We start from the raw sequence: 12,742 nt of genomic DNA on the forward strand, positions 1-12,742 counted from the left end.
AGCAATAGAAGAATATGCCTATAAAAAAAAGCAGTGGAAGCAAATCGTGGGGCCAGCCTGGGATCTTCAAGTCTGTTGAGGATAGAAATAACAAATGCAAAATATTGGTATTATGCATTATAAGAATACAACATGCTTTCTTCACTATAAGAATATAAGCTGACCTTCACCTTAAATGAAATTCAACACCCTACAGGATACTAGTATAAGGCCTATGAAGTAAATGTAGTTCATTTATAGGTTCAAAATAGGCAGAAATTTTATAAGACAGTATGAAAGAAATAAATTGCCACTTAAAAAGGGAGAGAAATGTTTTTAACACAAATAAGAGTTTTCTGCACCACCTTTCATAGAAAATATGCAATTTCATCAGAAGACCAAGAGTTGGAAAAACCAACTCTATGTTGGCATTAACCTCCTCAAAGCTGAAAAGAGAAAATGTTTTGGGCCTTCGATCAAAACATGAAATGTTCCGTAGGAGTTTTCCTCCAGCTGTTTCAGCTGCAAGTACTTTTGTCTTAAATAAATATAAATAGGGTACCCTGACAGGCTGGCCCAGATTCCGTCATGTGCAGCAGGAAGGTCAGCTGCCCTTCCCAGGCAGAAACACTGCAAAGGGAACATGCACCAATTTTTTCTACTAAAGCAAAATGTGGGATCACATTTTGTCATCATTCCCATACAAGCTATTACCATAATACATGATTGGTACCACAAATTAAGAAAATGTTTAAGCATGCAAGCACCAAAAGCACAGCTGTTTGAGCTTCTGAATCTCATTTTCAGGGATAGACACCTAGATTTAGTGCCACCAGGGAGTTGGGTAGATATTTCCTGCACAGGGCTGAGATGGAAAAAAAGTAGTGAAGACTTGAAAACAGGTAATCTAAAATGAAGGAATCTGTAAGGTTGTGAGGAAGATGGTAATAAATAGTTCTGAAAGGTTACCAGTTGATAAATTCACTTAGACAGGCAAAAACATATCTAACCTTATAGTCAAATGCTCTGAATAAAAGTAGTTAGAATATAAAAACTATTTAAAGACATTCTCAGTGTTACAATTGTCATATAACAAAAAATCCAAACCAACCAACCAAAAAAAAATCCAGCACATTCTGTCTTTTTTGAAAGAGGGAAAGGAGGTCAGATTTCTGCCAAAATTATAGATTTAAAAAATATGCTTTAAGGAACTGCAGAGAAGTAAAGGAAATTCTTTAAAAATAGAATTTCTGTCACTTCTATACTCTGAAGGTGACTGAAAAACAGTTGTCCCAAATAATGGGGTTTTATGCTTTGATGAGGCAAACAGTTATGTGGGCATAAAGTGCTATGACTAGCAAATAGATACTTCCTATACTGTCAGGAAAGTGCTGAAGAAGTACTTAGGCTTTGGGGATTTTTACAATCTGTTGTTAAAGAAAGCCTGTATCTTGATGGTAGGGTAGGAGGCATGCCAGTAAAATGGTTTCCTGGCTTGGAATCTTCTTTGAAAGAGAATTTACCAAAGCTGAGTGTTTTTTCATTTTAAATTTAGAATGAAACTGCCTTTCAGCAATGACTTCTATTTAGCAATATTCTTTTCAATTTCTTTTTGAGGTAAAAGAAATGGTAAACTCTAACAACTAACTTGTCTATGAGGTGTTTTTTTTTAATATACACTATTGGGTAAACGACTAGAAAAGTGAAGTATAAGGGGAAAAGTTATCAGTTAAAGTGAAAAATTAGGAATGTATTTTTGCCCCCATTACCATTCACATTTCCACTTATCTGCCACAGAAGCTTACAGAATCAAATAAACACATAAAATTAATTCCTATAAGAGAGACCTACAATAGGAGGATATCCAGATGCCTTCATTTTGAATTATCATTGAATTCAAAAAAAAGCACAAGACCTGACAGTTACACAACAGCTTTACATATGTCCTGTAAATGTCCTCCATGGAATTTCCCCAATCCACACCTACGTGATCTCAGTGAGTTTAGCTCACTCATGTTTTCTAGGATGTATCTGATAAAGGCAGATACAAAAGAAATGTAAAAGAAATTGAAATTAATCAAGAAGTGGAATCGTGAGTTTATAAGCTAAGGCCCCTGTTTGCCTGTTTTATGAACCATTTATTAAGCTGTTAGGCAGCTAAGTGTGTAATTCAGTCACACAAAAAACCTTGCATAAAGACAGGAGAGGCTGGATTTAAAGTGGCTTCTTTAAAGGTCACTTCAAAGATAGAGCAAGGGACCCAGTTCTAGAAAATATTCAGAGGTGATCTTAAACTCACGACTAATCAGACACATATTTTAACTTAAAATTGAGTATTTGCTTAATATGCCTGGACAAGCTGAGCTCCTGACTTTTGCATAGTAAGAGGTAATACCCTGAATTATAGCTCCCCCAAAAGATGTCAAACACCTCACAGAAACAAATATAAATAGGATTCCAGAGAAGGCAGCCTGCAAGTTACATTGTTAACATGATGTCTAAAGGGAGAATGACAAACATTCCACATCAATCTTCAAATCAGATAGTATTTTTCACTTGTCTGACGTGCTTTCCTCACTTAAAGCCAAGCTCTTAACATTACCCATGCAAAATACATGTTAAGCAACTTTTAGATTCAGGGAATATAGTGACTACTCAGTTAAATTAAGTACAACAGCAGCATTACATATTTTATATGCACAGCCTAAGAGATCAAACTTTACTGCATTCTACGTCAGGGAGTTATAACAACATGGGAGATAAGGCTGATTCTAAATATATGTTGAAAAAGATACATAAATGCAAATAATGACAGAAATAACTGGGTAGTTGTTATGTTTGCATGCCACTGTGTGTCTCATGTTGAACATTTGTTCAACCGTGTTAAATGAAATGCATGGCAAGCATTGTCCCTAAAAAACATCTTCTTTGATTGACTGGACACAGAAAATCTCACAGCTAAGGTATGGTTTGTGTTGGGAACTTTTTTTCTGTTCCATAAAACTCATTTGAACTTAAATGACATTGCAAGCCACTGCAATTCTTCAGCCATGCTCAATGAATTTTTATACTTCATCATCTGAGAGGGAGCACCATTGGCAAGGGGATGTTTCTTTCCAGCTTCTTCCTAGGTGTGGGACTGTGCATGTACTCTTCCACCAGCACATGTTGTGAACAAGTACTGCAGGAGCAAATCAGGTCTTGCCCTGTAACTGAAGCTTTGTAGCAGGATACGGTTAAGCACTAGAGTTCAAGAACTGTATTTTAGCTGGTCTTTCAGATCAAATTTTTCTTCTACTGACACCTGAATTGTGATGAGGCTTCATGAGACAAGTAGCTGTTTGACTGGAATACAACCACAAGAAGGGATGAATTTGGGAGAATGCAGTAACAGAGCAGTACCAGAGACTGCCGCGTAGGACAGCAGGTGTAGGACATCAGGTGAGGTTTAAGAAGGAAAAGAGCAGAAGATGCTGGGAAGTAAGACTGAGAGCTGGAGGTTATTGGAGACAGAAAGTGATTGCACAGACACTGGCTCTGAACTCCAGTGTGCTCAGTGGAGTGGTGGGGAGAGGTGCCAGAAAGAGATTTAATCAGGATTTGAGAAGAGAGGATTGGAACCTATTTGACAAGAAGATAAAAGTAAGGCTAAGATTCATTTGAGAATCTGCACTGATTTTGTGAGGCCTGACTGAAGAACGTAGGACTGGGGATCAGAAGCTTGGACCAATGTATCTTGGACAGAGGGGGCAAGAAGAATAGAAGCCAAAAAAAGTGGAAAGGGAAGACTGGATTTTGAAAGATAAGGGAAGGAGGGACCAAGCTTGTGGAATGGAGGGAGAAGGACCAATGTCCTCTTCCCACTCTCAAACTCCCAAGACTACTATGGAGATCAAGATTTCACCTGGACTGGTAATGTTTCCCTGCTGCAGCAAATATTGGTGAAATTCTTCAGTGATGCAAGAGGATAGCAACTTGCTATTGCCATCAGCTGAGCAGTTAACTCAAATGGTGGAGATGCAAGTGGCAGTCCGGAGGGATTTTTTTTAATGCCAGGCTTTTTCCAAATGTTACTTTTGTTAACTGAAGCATCTGAAAGTGGGGCATGGGGGAACCTCTTCCAAGAGAATATGGAAGTACTCCCAAGACAAAAAATATCAAATCAAAATGTAATCATCTCTCTTTCCTCCTCGCTGGTTGAATACTTGAACACTTTCCTCTGAAGGCCCCTATTTTTTAATGTGCATGGAATAAATGTTGCTCTAATAGTGAGCTGAGACTGCTCAGTAAATGAGACTGTCATTTGCAGAAACCCTGCTGCATCTGTTGCAGAAGTTATAAACTGTCTCATGAATAAGGAAGAGAGAGGATGCTCTCAAAATTAAAGCAGCTGAATGCTGCCCTGGAGAAGTGGGTTTGGGTTCTGAGCCTGTCTTTACCACAGAGTTCCCAAATGATGCTAGGCAAGTCCCTTTGAAGAAATTTTCACAGGTGGTCACTTACTGTATGTTCCTCATTTCTCACTTGAGACCCCGGTACCAGATTTGCAGAAATGCTGAGCAGTACCAGGTGCAAGTGCAGTCACTGAGCACTGGTCTGGGCCCACAAACCGCCCACAAATGCTGAAATCTCTAAAACGTGAGTTCTTAGGTATCTTAAAACAAATACACAAAATTAGTGTATTATCTAATTTAACCTCATTGTGCCTTCATCCCTGTTAAGCAGGGACAAAAAATTTATCTTCACATCACAATGCACTTATAAATGTCTTAATCCCTATATATCATTCATATGTTGTAACGGAGGAAGCGTAACAAAAAACAAAAATCTATAAAGATGTTAACAGTTCTCTCTTGAAAGCAACATCTGACCCTGTAGTGAATAAGGCTTGGGGATGCAATCAAGATTGAAATCTCACTGGCTAATTAGTCACTAAAAGAGCACTATCCCATGTATGCACTGAATGAAGGAAAGATCCTTGTAGCAGAAACAGCTGGTGGTCACGTCATAATAGTATCATAACACACTTACACAGTGAGGACAAATTAAAGTTGTACCAGTCAACTTAATTTTGTCATGTTGTAATTAACTTTTTACTGCTTCATTTGCAATCTGAGTATCCTTTTAAAGATTTCACTGGGTGCACAGACAGGAGGGCAATTTTTTTTTAACTAGTTTCTTCCTCTTTAAGAAAAAATCATGGACATCTAAAGGACTTCTTGATCCTTCCAGAGCTGCCTTAACAGCACAACGATATTTTTTCCAAAATGTTTTGAAGACTTTTGACTCTGATAAATGTATTCCTATAAAACAACATTTAAAAAAGTGTAACTAGCTAAAAATCCCTTCTCTTCAATTCTCAGATTTTCAGTATTCATCTCTAAAAATGACTAATATAACAAAATCTCAGATTAATTAGAGGCAAAAAAAGCACATTTAACATACTTCAGAAAGTTCTGGGAAGGGGAATCTCTGGGAGTGTTTTCAGTTCAGAGTCAACAAATATACTGCTAGTGTTCCATTTGTGAAGTTGTCCGGGCTGAGCTTGTAAATAAATTTCCAGTAAATAAAGCTCCAATTAGAGCTTAAGTTGTGCCTGTGGATAAGAAGCCAGAGAGTTGGTACATCTGCTCTCCTCATTTCATGGTTTCATTAATGAAATGCTCTTCTAACGCAAACATGACATAAAAATCTTGATATGTGTAATGCAAAACCAAACCATTTACATACTGATGAGGAAAGAGAGAAATCAGGTGTTTTATTTTTAATTAGCAAAATTAAAAGCAGAAAAAGAACATGTCTGTATTTTCCTCTGTACATCGTTTCAGAGTAATCAGATTGTCTTTTACTCAGTACTGTTTACCTATAGTTAAATATTAAGCATCAGTGATAATAAATCCCACAAGTGGCTTGTCAGAGTTCTCCCTTTGCTGTTTCAAAGCCTGATGAAAAAAAACATTTGCTTGTGAAAATGACATAGACTGGTAATACCTTAGGAATTTAAAGGAACCAAATTAAAGGAAAATAAACCCAAAAGAACGTCATCGGCTTTGATCAAAATAAACCTTTTTTTGCAAGTATGGAATTCCCATGAGAATGCTAGGAAACAATGGCAAATCGACTTTTAGAAGACATATGATTCAGCATAATGTTTATTGCAAATAAGTTCCTCTTTTTTTAATAGAGCTTAAAACTTACTAACATATAGTAGCACCATTCTTGCAGAACAAAAGCAGTATTTCCACACAGTACAGTTCAGCAGACACATTGTTTTTATTTTAAGACTTTTTTGGAGAAGTAAATGTAATTGTTAGACAAAAAATATACAGAATGCATTTTTATACAGAAATTAAAAGGTACTACACAGTAGATTGCCCTTGTGTGGCAAGGAGTACACAAGGCTAAAAGCAGTTCAGCTGATAAACATGTTTGTTCAATGTCCATGTAGAACATTTTCTTTGCACAGATTAGCCACAGATAATCCATATTAGCCAGCCTATCTTGCTAGTTGGAATGGGTACCTGGCAAAAAAAACCTCTTTCATGTGTCATCATCTAACAAAAGAACCAAAGGAGCAGCAGCAGACTTCTCTGAAACAATGCTTTTTTGTTGTTGTTTTTGCATCAGCAGTAAACTGTGATATAGAGCATATTAGGCTTTGGTCCTACTGGAAGCACTTTTCTGCAGAATGCCCTTTATCTGATGAATATCTCTGAATAAACTCCCATTTCTCTGCTACACTTCCAGGTAAATTATACCTGCTTGAATATAATGTGTAATTTAGGTCTCCCTCTACCAAGCATCTATTTTATTTGTAAATCAAGACAGATGTTTAAGATACTATGAACATGTTAGTTATACATCTTAGTATACTATTGCAATAAGCTTTTGAAAGCACTGATTATTTCTTGCCTTTGATGAGATCCTTTGTTCCTTCTGTTTATCCCATCAGAAGTAGCTGCTGCTGATCTCCAAATCATTTTCCTGTGACATTCCAGCTGATGTGTGACACAGTGCATGAACAGTTGTGAATTTAGCTGATGAGCACAGAAGAAAATAAACCCATAGAAGAAAAAGTGACAAGAAAACTTCAGAAATTGTCACTGAAATTAGGAAGCTTCAACAAAAAGTAGGGGTTAGCAACTGGAAAATAAAGCTGGAAGTTTCTGATTTCTTGCAGAAGTAATTTTAATTTTTTTTTTTTTATTTGCTTAGGATGTTTCCCATATGCAGTTGACTGCCATCTTCAAACACTTTGGGCAGAATGCCTAAGAAACATACCCACTCATTTTGAAATCTAATGCTTTCTCCTAAGGCAACAATGATCCTGTTTTTTCCTTGGTGTGTTCAGAGACTACAGGTCTCACACTTTTTTTACAAAGTGCTGAAGAGCTTTCTGGGGCTCATTTTCTGAACTGGATATCTCAAAAATTAGATGCTTGTGATTGTGAGCGTCTAGACTTGCTGATCCATTTGATCCTTTCTGTCTCCTGTTCCAATCTGCCATCAAGCAGCAAGGATTTTTTGAGATACTATACGCAGACATAGCATTTTTATTTCTAAGTATTGCATGTTGTCATAAACATATCTCTGCATACACCTGGTAGGGACTGAGCAGAGGTAAATCCTTATCAATGGAATTTCATATTTTGTCTAACGCAAGATGAAACACCGTATGATGAGGCCAACTTCTGTACTGTTGCTGATTGCAGTGCAAAATGAAATGTGACAGGGTTCAATGACTGTTCTGGTTCCTGACAAATTTTATTTTTTTTTTTTTTAAATCCCAAGAAGTCTTGAAAAAAGTGCTGAGTTTTAGAGGGACTTTTTAACTGTTGGAACCGCTAATTTAAATGCACATATGCTAAGCAAATCATTGTAATAACAAAGAAAAGTGGTTTGGTGGCAACTCCTACCTTAAAGAAAATAACTAGCTGTCAACAGGTCACTCTCATCAGAAAGTGAAATGCTTAAAGGAAGAATTAACAGGTACATTCAGATTCAGTATGTTAAAACAGTGGATAATACAGACAATGGATAATGTGGTGGCAAATGCAGGCAAAACTGTTCTAAAACAACAGTAGGCTTCTAGACTTTGGCCCTCTCTATTTGTGTTTTTCAATATACTTTTTTTTGGTTTGTTTAGTTCCTATGCTTCCCCCTCCTCCTTGCACACATTTCACCTTGAATTTCTGTTCTAAATGAAGAGAACCGGGAACATAAAAAATTAGCTGAAATCAATGAATTTGGTGTTTTCCCCTTATCATAATCATGACACTTTCCCTGTCCTTTATAGGAATTGCTTTGGGGACTAAGACATTTTCACAGGTATAAAAATGGTTGTGGCAAGACACTTGGACAAAAGCACACAAAGCCTCTTGTTAAGGGCATTCTGTATAGCTGTAGTCACCATATATGCTACCACTCACACAGCTTCTCCATGGGTGAATCAAAACACCACTGCTAGAATATGGTTCACTTACCCCTCATTTGCAGATCGTCACAGTATTAAAGGAGTTATGAACTCTGTTAAGAAGTTCTGGAAGAGAGATGGGCTTCATAGGCTTAGTGCCAGCAAATATTCAAGTTTTAGGGCTATGTCTACATGTGATCTAACAGGGCTGGGCATTGTCTTTCCAGCAAGAGATGAGCCTCTTGAAATACTGAACTAGGGAAACAGCCACAACTCAGTCCTTACAAGAATAAAGTCGAGGAGACATGTGATCTGTAGAGGAATGAAGAGTGGAGAAAAGAGGTTCTTGGTAGGTTTCTGAAAGACAGAGGAAGCCAGTGTGGAAGATGATGGGCCTGTATGAATACAATACCTTTTTGAGGCTATGTAACTGAGAACAAAAGCCTATGGCTTACAAAATAAACTGCACTAGGTAATAAAATCTTCAACAGAATAAGATTAGAAGTGTGCCAAGGACAAATTACTAACTATACCAAAATTTCAGCCCAAATTATTTTTATTTTCACAAGCAAGACCTCTTGAAACATACTCATGGAATGAAAGAAACCGTGCATAATACAAATTCTTGCATGTTACATTAGGCTGGCTTATTCTTATAAAATAGACACTTTGTCCTAGGTCCTGTCCAGACTGTTTGCATGTGAAAATATACGTTTATATTTGTATCCTGAGGCAAGAGAAAAAAATGAGGCTTTATCTTGCTCTTTGCAGAGGCTGCAAGAACCCTGGGACAGCCAACAGCCCCACAGTCTGGTGCTACTCACATACTGCACCAGACCTGAGTTTCCTGTTTCTTGCTTTCGAGTTGTGGGTGCTTGTGTTAGCTGTTGGATGGTTGATTTTCAGGTTAGTGTGTCACTGGGAAACTCTCGGGAATGTAGCTGTAAGCTCGATATACTGTCAATGAGTACAGATTTCAGAAATACTAGTCGTAAGTGAAGAAATTGGAGTAGCACACAGAAATAATATATAGCAAATACAAGCCATTATAAACCAACCAGTTGCAGATAAATTAAGTGTTTCACCACGCTGTCAGACCATCACTGGGACAAGGATTAGCCCTCAAATGTGTGTTTAAATGTAGGCTGAGAGGCAATCAAAAACACCTGCAAGCAAACATATCACACTTCTAAGCTTCTGAACTCCTGAGAGTCAAAAAAGCAGCTGTATAAACCAGAAGGTGATGTTTCACCAGAGAACACTCCAGGTCACAACTGTGGCTAAATTCTGTCCTGTTCTGCCCATTTTCCTTGCATCATCTTCCAGAATAGACAATATAAATCTATATAATAATCAATATATAATCTGTATAATCTATATAAATCTAAATATAAATATAAAGAAGACTGAACACATAAGACCGAGACATAAGACTGAAACACATGGATGAGGTGGGAAGTGGAAGGCACCATGCACTATAACAGCAATGGATGTTTTAAGGATGTATACAAAAATTAACAGGAAAATCATTAAATTACTACATTTTGAAGATTGATGCATGAAAGATTAAGAAATGATGTCATAGTTCAAATTAACACCCGTATCCATAAACTGTTCCTAAAAACAAAGATATGTCAGTCTAATGACTGACATCTGAAAATTTCTAGAGTAAAGTTTTCAAAGAACAACACATCAGACGTTAACAAAGGTGGCTCACTGAAACTGCAGTACCTGAAGTCTCACAATTATTAAAAACCCATGTGCTCTGAGTTCAGAAGTTGTTCAGAAACCATAGCAACTGCTTAGAGGGAGTTTATTTCAGGGCCAATGCACAGAGCAGTCATAAACTGTAAGTAGAGTAGCTCATATGCAATTATGTTACAATGGCATTTAAGAAAACAGTTCCAGCCTTACCTTTAATTACAGTATTTGAGTGATGGAGAGGAACCACTTGCTTTAGGTGCCCTTGACATGTAATATAAGCCTTTCTTACATAGGAAGTATCTAATTTTACAAATGTAAATTGACTTTTCCATTAGCAGAAAATTCTTCTTCTGAAGAAAGCACAATTTTGCCTATATATAATTCATAGGTGGGGAAGTTCTATTGAATCAAAGGGGTACTTTTTTCTTCCTGAGGAACATGCCACAAAACAAACTACAAGAAACTTGTGTGAGAAAGAATAAGCTATGATTTACTCTGGGTATGAATTCAGGGATGGGAAGGTGCTGTAACTCAAACTCTCCAAATCTTCTCTCCACATCAATCATTGCCTGTTTTACTAGTTTTAGTTCTTTGTCATGAAAAGAGATAGAATGATAGCCCTGCTCAAGAGCCTCAAAAAACTGCGAAGCAGGAACAGCAATGTGACTTCCCAGTGACATGCACACCAACACATTGGGATGAATTGCAGTGGTATAAAGCCAACTGCAAATAGCTCCACAACCCTGATCTTATACTGCTCTTCCTTCTTTGCACTTGTCTCCATATAATGTTGACATTAGTGTAGTCATTAATACAAATTATATGATAAAAAATGCCATATTTCTGCCAAAAAAGTAGGCTTTTTCAGATGCATGAGGAAAGAAAGAGTGAAAGAAAGATACAGCTAAAACAGTTACCTAGACAGCACAGTGATGCTGGGACAGGTCTTTAAGATGTAAAAGGTTGGGCATGGATTAGATAGGATGGATTTGGGGCACTGGACAGAAAAAGTAAATGGATACATACTGGGAAGAACAGGAGTTGTCTAAGTACAAGGCTGCTTCAATGTTTTTTTACACTGAAGGGTTCCCTGAGTTCTGGTTCAGTCAAGATATCTCCTACTGATGGGGTAGTACACAGTTATCCACTAATTTGAAAACATTAGACAAAACACCAAAATTAGGAGGCTTCCACCCATATGCTCTTTCAGGGATGAAATAGCTGAATTTGGGGTTGGACCAGATGAACCTCCTATGGTCCCTTTCAACCTCAAGTGTTCTGTGATACTGTCAGTTACTATCGCTGGTGTGTGATCTCTCACTTAGAAGTGCCTTGCTACCATCGGTAGGTCTGCCCCTCAAGGAAAGACTGTCATAAGGAACAAAAGAGGACAAAGACAGTCCAAGCTAGGGAGCTACTTCCATAGAACAAATGACTAAAATAGACCAAAATGTTTCAGTTTAGAAAAGAGACAACAAAGAGGGATATCATCAGTAGATATAAAATCAGAAATTGAACAAGAAAGTGAATAGTGCTTTTCCTTTGTTTCAGGAAAGCTAATCAGTGGACCCTGGAAAGCAGAGATGAAGGACAGTAACACTACAGCTTCTCACGTGTCCTCCTAGACATCTGTTGATGACCTGTTGGAGGCAGGCTACAGATCTATATGAACCTGTAAGTGACCTAGCAGAGTTGTTCTTCTGTTCAACGTATTTGTCTAGCTTCTCATTTTGTCATTCCCCTCCTGATCTCACGGGACAAGCAGGAAGTAAAACGAGACAAGGGGAAAGGGGCAACAGAACATGACTGGCAAAAGAAGGAAGCAGGCAGGACTTTTGTTCAATCAGAATCACCATCAAAGAGAGTCCCCATGCCTACTGCTGCCAGTCTGATTTAAATGATGGCATTTTACATCATCTTGCCATCATTTAAAACATGCTTCTGAGTGACTGTGATGCAGCACCAGGAGTGTCAAAATGACCCAGACAAAGGTACTCAATTAAAAAATAGTCACCCTTCCAAAGAGTTTACGAGTTCCTAGAGGGTGAGGATATGGCTTGGCCACATTTTGGTGCCGTGCAGTGGCAGTCCAAGCAGATGCACGGACACCATGGTTCTATGAGCACTGGGAACAGGGCAGTTGCATGTCCAGCAGACGCACAACCATGACTGAGCTTTTAATTTAGATAGTGAAAGGAAAGGAGTGTGAGAGTGGCTTTCATGATGCGTCATCAGAAAACTGGCACAGGTCGGGAGCCTTAACTGAGATGTTTTTCTGGTGCCTCACAACGGCTGAATTCACTCATCAGCCTTCTTCCTGTAACTGAAGGTGGTGAAGAAGACTTGGCTGTGGTCTCTCTTCTTCCCTGTGCCAGTTTCTCCTGTGGGAACTGTACAACTTTGCAGCTCATCCCGTTTTGGTGAACTTTGACTAAAAACCGTCAATACATCCTAAAAGCCAGGCAGGGGAGGGAGGCGAAGGGCCCTCCCACAGCACGCTGCACGCGTCGCTCTCTCCGCAGTCAGTTCGAAGAGACCCAAAACAAACCACACCCCCGGGCCCGCCGCGGAGGGAGCAAAGCCGTTCGGGTGGCGCCCGTTCCATCGCCGGCGGTTTCGCTTTCGTTTCCGTTTCCGTTGCTTGTC

Source organism: Manacus candei, unplaced genomic scaffold (assembly GCF_025592945.1).
Source record: "Manacus candei isolate 608988 ecotype Guabito, Panama unplaced genomic scaffold, ASM2559294v1 h1tg000018l, whole genome shotgun sequence".
Classification (NCBI taxonomy): domain Eukaryota; kingdom Metazoa; phylum Chordata; class Aves; order Passeriformes; family Pipridae; genus Manacus; species Manacus candei.